Consider the following 7931-nt stretch of genomic DNA (forward strand, 5'->3'; position numbering starts at 1 on the left):
TTATGCAATGATTCCTGGAAAATCCGTGGAGGAATTTCTAAAGAAATCTTTTAAAAAATGCAGACATTGCAGACAAAGGTACTTGTATTTTTTTTTTTTTAAGAAATCCTTCATTGAGTTTCAAAAGATTCCCTAGAGGATTTTCTGAGGGAATCTTTGGAAGAACTGCTAGAGGTACTTCTGAAGGATTCATCGAAAAAAAAACTCGTGCAGTTTATGAAGAGATTTCTTGGAAGAATATTTTAGAGAACCAATAAAGAAATAAAAAACCCAGATTAATCCACCTAGTGGTGATAGTGCCTTTCTCGTCGAATATGTACTCATGAACTTTTCGTCGACGTTAACCAAAATGTTCCTGAATCCTGAAAACACTTCATATCCCTTTCGGGACGAACCAGCACAATCGTGCTGTTTTTCGGCAGTGGTTTGACACATTTTTTCCAATTGTTTTTCCCTCAAAATATGTGATGTAAATATTTTTTATGATCAAGTTATTACTCTAGCTTGCATTTCTGAGCCTCAGCTTTGGTTGGAATTGTTTATGAAAAACGCCACAATAAGTTAAACAAAAAGTAAACAATCACCCTAGAAGTTGAAAAAGTTTTATCTGTCGTATTTTTATAAATATTTGTTTAATCCAGGTATGCAGAGATAAAAATCGATAGAAAAGAGTAGTTCTGCAAAACGGCGAAGAAAAAGAGGTGCTTTGTTGAAAAGCACAAGATTTCTGGGTGGTCAAAGTGGGTCCAGCACAATTGTGCTGTTCCGTCCCCAAGGCGGTCCAAGTTCCATCGGAAATTGCCTATTCTTAGGCGTTTTATGGTATAGAAGATTGATTTGAATTATTAAATCACTACAAAGTGATAGTTTATAATTTTATAGTTATAATTTCATTTCAAGGAACACGATATCAGCTTGTACGAGTTTTTTTTTAAAGAACTTTGAATACTTGGGTAAATAATATTACTCCATATTATCGAAATCATGAATTAGATTGGAACAGGGATTTGCTGTTCTTATTATCTTCTTCTTATTCATTTCTATGGTTTGAATACCCTGCCAAGCTGATCTCGTGTTCCTAGATTTGAAATTATACGTCTAAATTTCTACAAACTAACACTTTGCAGTGATTTAATAATTACAATAAATCTTCTGTATCATAAAACGCCTAAAAGTAGGCAATTTTAGCAATTACTTAGTGAACATCGACCGCCTTGAGGACTGACCAGCACAATTGTGCTGATCCTAATTTGACCCCAAAAAGTGCATAGGTGGATAAAGTAGCCGAAGTAAAGAAAGTTTTATTCTAGAGGACGTTAAGATAATAAGAGAAAATTTGAGATAATAATTCTTTTATGGTTCGTCACGAAAGGGATACAGAAAAGCAACAATTTTAACACAGCCATCATCGATTTGGGAAACTTATTGATGGTATATATTCCGATGTAAAGTTCAACAGCAAAACAGAGCTAAAAATATCAGACCTCTCAGTTGACTGCTTGACCACCTTAACCCTAGTCGTGTATTGGGGTCATTATGACTCCATTCCATGCACTACGGCAGCAGGGTGAGCGTCAGCTAATGCATGAAGAAGGTTAACTTTATTCACAATCACAGATCACTTTGTGGTCTTCGCCAATGTTTATTTCAGCACACTTTAGGCTATATTTTATTATCATTGGTTACATGATTCATGTAAAATTTAACATTCCTACGAGAAAAATGCATTCTAATTCTTGAATTTCATTTCCATTCAAATTTCAATCGCAATAAGAAGAGTGAGGGCTCAACCAGCCGCACCCAAATTATGAGCAGTAATTTTAGAAGCATAAGAAGATTGAAGATTGGAAAACTGTATAAAGTGTTGATGCGATTAAATTATATTTTTTTTTTCATAAAACGTTGATCCATCCTACTATACATTTGCACCGCAGGTGTGATTTGAAGAGATCGCTTTTGTCTGGATTTTGTTCTCTTGCATATATAATCTCATAATCTTACCCAACGTTTACATGCTATCAAAAAAGCCACTGTTTGATTTATCGCTTTGACATTTATTTTGTTCACCTTAATTCCGCAATTTGATGTGCAGCTTGCATGGGTTTTGTTAAATTTTGCGTTTGACCACTTCCGGCGGGACACTTGCAATCGATTCCGGTTGTCTCAAATATGGTCTGAGACTATGTTTTTGTCAATTGTTCATCGGGTTACCTGAAAAGCCGAAATTTAATGTGAGCTGAGGCTACTGTCTTGCTAACCGTTCGGCAAATTTTTGAAAAAGCCGCGATTTTATGTATGCGCATGCCATTTTGGTTCACTTCTATTAAATCACTTCCGATGGAACACCCGCAACCGATTCCGAAATATTATTACAAGTTCTAGATGTGGCCTAAGACTACTTTTAGTTCCCTGCTATATTTTACCACTTCCGACGCGTTACTCGTCTTGTCATCAGTTCTGGAACACTACCGGTTCTCCCAAATATGGTCTGAGATTATTTATTGATTAACCGTTTATCTTGTTACTGAATAAGTCATTGATATGTCGCATGTATTGGTTCTCTTTTACATTTGACCATTTCTGGTGGGACACCCGTAATCGGTTCCGTAACACACTGATATGGCTTGCGTCTATTTTCTTGCAACTGTTCACCATGTTACCTAAAAAGTCGTGATTTGAGCTATCGCATGCATGGGTTTGGTGTCACTTCCGGCCCGGAACTGGTTGCGGAACACTACCGATAGTCTCTTAAATAGTCTGAGCCTATTTGCTTGCTAAAGTTTATTAGGTTATCAAAAAGCCATGGGTTTGGTTCAATTTTATATTTAGCCGCTTTCGGAGGGAAACCCGGAACTAGTTTCGGCACTACTGACAGTCCATAATGTGGTCTTAGCCTACTTCCTCAATAACCGGTCATCAAGTTGTCGAAAAAGCCGTAATTTGATGTGCCATATGCAAAAGTTTTGTCAACTTTTATATACGGCCACTTTCGGCGGAACACCCGTAACCGATTCCGAAGCACTACCAATTCAGATATGGTCTGAGACTGTTTTCTTGCTAACTGCTCATCAGGTTATCGAAAATGCCGCAGTTTGATGTGTTGCATGCATGGATTTGGTACACTTTTATATTTGGCCACTTCCGGCGGGACATCCGGAACCGGTTCCGGAACACAACCGGGTCAGATATGGTCTGAGACTGTTTTCTTGCTAACTGTCCACCAGGCAATCGAAATTGCCGCAATTAGATGTGTCGCATGCATGGATTTGGTTCACTTTTATATTTGGCCACTTCCGGCGGGGCACCCGGAACCGGTTCCGGAACACTACCGGCTTAGATATGGTCTGAGACTGTTTTCTTGCTAACTGTTCATCAGGTTATCCAAAATGCTGCAGTTTGATGTGTCGCATGTATGTGGTTGTTACAATTGTATGTATGGCTCCTTCCGAGGGTACTGGTCCGGAACACGTAAATGGCCATAACTCCGGAACGGCTGGACCGATCCGAACCGTTTTCAATAGGAAACAATGGGACCAGATTCCGCGTCGAATGAAGCGTCGGTCATTAAAATCGGTTGAGGTTTACTGCCAAAAAGTGATGTGAGTTTTTTGTACACATACACACATACATACACACACACATACACACACACAGACATCACCTCAATTCGTCGAGCTGAGTTGATTGGTATATGTGACTTGACCCTCCGGGCCTTCTATCAAGAAGTCGTTTTTAGAGTGAACATATAGCCTTTCCAGTACACTTAGTGTACGAGAAAGGCAAAAAGAGATTTTTCAAGGAATCTTTGAGAAACCCACAAGAACTGGAGCCTTAGAGACGAACCAGCCAAGGGCTGAAAGTCTCTTTAATAAAGACAAATCAATCAATCAATCAAGAACTGGAGAACCCTCTACAAATATACTTTGAAACATTTCTAGAAAAAATCTTTGAATAAAGCTTATTAGTAGTTCCAAAAGATTCTCTTAAGGCTCAAATGAGAATAGCAAATGTTCCAGAACTAAAAATGCACTTTTTCCCAAAAAGATCCACAAATCGAAGCAAATAAGAATGTCCGATTGTTTATTTAGTCAATTATGACAATCGGACACGCCGGTTTTGTTCGTTTTTTCGTCATTCTGGAGAAAAGTGCTTTTTCAGTTTTGGATAATATGCGATTCTCATTTGAGCCTTAAGGCGAAACTGGAAGCATTTTCTCATTTTTTTTCGGTTTTTGATTTTTTATTAAATAACGAAGCAATATTTTCAAAATCGGTTTTCGTGCACATGTAGAGTATGGATCAAGGTATCTTCTGAATTTTTTGGAGGTGGAAAATGTTTTCCATTTTTGCAGAAACCATTTGTTTTGTGAAATTTTGTTCAAAAATGGTTTCTGCAAAAACGAAAAACATTTTCCACTACAAAAAAAATCAGAAGATACCTTGATCCATACTCATGTGCACGAAAACAGATTCTGAAAATAATGCTTCGTTATTTGAGAAAAAATCAAAAATCAAAAAGTGAGGAAATGCTTCTAGTTTCGCCTTAACAATTGCTGCAGAACTAATTGTTGAGATTAGAGATTAGAGCCCTTTCATGGTAAAGTCTCTATAAACAAAAAAATTGTTGAGAAATATTTTTGAAAAAAAAACAAATGAAAAAAAAATCCCTAAAGAAAGGTCTGAACAAATCCAAAGCAATGCCTAGAGGAATACTTCAAGGAACTATTGGATAAACTCCTGAAGAAACTTTACAGAAAAATCTTTCGAGAATTTCTAGAGGAATTTCCAAAAAAAATCCGAGAAAATTTCTGAAAAATGGAGTAATCCTTTAGGTAGAAATTCAAGCAAAAATTTCTGGAATGGTTCTTGAAGAATATTTTTATAATCTCTCTATTTTTGTGTATTTTAACTTATGCTAGTTCTTCATACAAACTGAAAGTTTCTAAATTTCTGATAGAATCTCTGAATGTTTGTTAAAGAAAAATATCTCCTGGAATTGCATCTTTTCAACATACGTGAGAAGAAATTCATGGAGAAACCCCTGGAGAAATTTATTGATAAATTTTTGGAGAAATGCTAAAGAAAAACTCCTAAAAAAATTGGAGGAATTTCCGCAAAAAATATTTAAAAAATATATATTAAGAAATACAAGCATAGCTTATGTAGCAATCCCTGAAGGAATTGTCTCTTTAAACCTTTAAACAATCCCATGAGGATTTTCGAAAAAAATTTCTGCGGAAACCCGTGAACCAGATTCAGGATATTTTTTGAGAAACTCCCAGGAAAGTCCCAGAGAAAATTCTTGGAAGAATCCCTGGAGAAATTTTCTCAGAAATCCGGCGACGTAAAAGTTCAGAATTATTAAGAATAGACATATTTATTTTACTATTCAAAACCATAACGTTCTGCTATTTACACCGTTTAGTGAAAACTTACTGCAAACAGAAATGTTCGTGCAAAATTCGGGACACAAACATGTTGTTTACATGTTGAACCCACAGATTTCAAACGGGGTCTGACAGGATTTACGGAAACTTGGTGTTTTTTGGCTTTCAGTCACAGTTTCAAAATACAGACAAATACAGATTTTCTAAAATCCTGATACAGATTTTTGGAAAAATCATCTGGCATCCCTGGTCAGAGTGCCAATACGAACCGTGGGGTGATGCCTGCAGGGTATTGGTCCAAACAAGATGTGCAAAAGCTCGCCGTCTCCAGAGATGCAGGAAAGGGTCATCGAGGCACTCTTTGTGCATCATGATCCTAGTCCTTGGCCTGCTTTCGTAGGACCGCTGGGCACCGGAGCTGGCGATGAGCGGAGGGTCGCCGATGAGGAACTTGTGGTGATGTAAAAGTATTTAGCGTAGGGAAAACCCTATGTCCGGATAGAGTTCCGAACCAGGCCTTTTAGGAAGTTATTGCAGAGGCTTCTAAAATGTTGAGATTTGCTATGCAGAATTTCTTGACGAAGTAGGTTTGGAAACGGCAGAGCTTAATGCTATCTCCAAAGGCGGGGAAACCTTCCGGAGGTTCATCGGCTATAGAACAATATGCTGCGACAATGATTTTATTGCCCTTTTTCCGGCTATACCAGTCGGCTAGTATGTCTGTAATAGACGTGAAAACTTGAAGTATTTTTAGGCAAAGTACGTTTAATTGGCAAATTGAGAGATAAATTTGTGAAAAAATTACCACTTATTTTGGTGGGACTCGAACCCACGACTCCGTTATCGCTAGTCCGGCGCTTTAACCAACTAAGCTACAGAACAAGAATAGAAAGTCAAACTGGATTCGAAGCACCACCCTAAACCGGGTCCGTCCTTCACAACTTTATCTCTCTTTCGGCTCTTAGATGCCAATCTCCCGCACTCTCGCGGCCTACGAACAACAAGTGTGCGCGTATTGTTTTTAGAATGTTGATATTGAAGCTCGACTGACACATACTTCGTAACCAACCATATGATCGGTGCAACGGACCCGGTTTAGGGTGGTGCTTCGAATCCAGTTTGTCTTTCTATTCTGTTCTGTAGCTTAGTTGGTTAAAGCGCCGGACTAACGATAACGGAGTCGTGGGTTCGAATCCCACCAAAACAAGTGGTAATTTTTTCACAAATTTATCTCTCAATTTGCCAATTAAACGTACTTTGCCTAAAAATACTTCAAGTTTTTATGTCAATATGCTGCGACTTGTGAGGTCAGATTTGGTATCGGTGGTTGTGAACACAGCGAAAATCTCGGCTGCTGTAACTTATTTGTTTCTCTTCATAGAAATGTAAAGGTTTGCATGTTACGTCAAGACTCAAGAGAGATATTACGCGTATTTTTGTCTGTATTAACGTGGTTTTCAATCCTAGGCTAGACGAGAAAGGGATTCGATCCCAGGTCCTCAGCGTGGTAGCTACGGGCTTCAACCATCACACCAAGTCCGCTCCACAATATGAAATTATTGAAATTTAATGAAAAAATCGTCATTAAACCCCTAAAAAAGCAAGGACTTCATAAATTAACCGACCCAAAATTGTTTTTGATGGCAGCCTGGTTTCAACGAGAATCACCCTAGTAGCAAAAATTGATGCAAAAGTTTTCTATACGAATTTTTAATGGGTTATACTGTACTTCTTTACGAATTTTACTTCCATGCTTAGAAGAGACAAGCATTTCCCATTGCTCCCATTTAGGACATGTAAAAACCGGTATCATCCGACAAATTCTTAAACAGAATCTTACCGCTGCAGCCCTTCTCTCGTCCAAAGAGCAAATAATAACATGGGGACATTCGCTCACCCTAACCTTAAACAGAAAAGGTAGACCATCGCCGCTTCGTCTATTAAATAATAAAGTGAAGTGTAAAATTTAGATCTCCGGTGCGATATGCAACTGAAGCACCACTCTATCTGCCCCTCATGGGGTGCACCAACAGAAAACTTCAATTAAGATCGTTGTCTTGCGACAGACCCTAACCCTCATTGCTGTCATTCCTGCTGCTCATCCGCCCAGCCAGCCTACCTCTCGACAATCCGGATGACAATCCGGCATTCGGGTGTCGTTTCGTACAATAGCAAAACCCTGCACATCCTTCCTGATTTTTTACCCTCGCCCTTTGCTTCGGTTCCGGCATTATTGGTGGCATTCAGAAAGTAGCAAAACAGGGACAATTTTATTGTTCCTAAATGGTTGTTTACTGTGCCATTTGCTTGAAACCATTCGACAACCGGTTGGTGCGGCGGTATGGTAGCATTTGGTCGACCGAGGGTCCAGGAAAAGCAATAATTTTTCGGTTCTGAAATGGAAACGCGATGGGATAGAAGTCTGGAGAGCTGTTCCGTTGGTTGGGTTTGCTATTTCTAAGGCCTGGAATAGTGTGGGGGAAATTGGTTTAAAAGGGTATATTGGTCATGTCCCTGCGATAAGAATTCCAGACAATCAATCCGG

At 38.7% G+C, this 7931-nt stretch overlaps 1 non-coding gene across 1 annotated transcript; it reads left to right on the forward strand.

Annotated features, from left to right (window-relative positions):
* Nucleotides 1–6519: 6519 nt before the first annotated feature.
* Nucleotides 6520–6593, forward strand: Trnav-aac (transfer RNA valine (anticodon AAC)). The gene has a single exon. It is a non-coding gene; the product is annotated as a tRNA-Val (tRNA).
* The last annotated feature ends 1338 nt before the right edge of the window (nt 6594–7931 follow it).

The sequence above is a fragment of the Aedes albopictus genome, chromosome 3 (assembly GCF_035046485.1).
Source record: "Aedes albopictus strain Foshan chromosome 3, AalbF5, whole genome shotgun sequence".
Taxonomy (NCBI): Eukaryota; Metazoa; Arthropoda; class Insecta; order Diptera; family Culicidae; genus Aedes; species Aedes albopictus.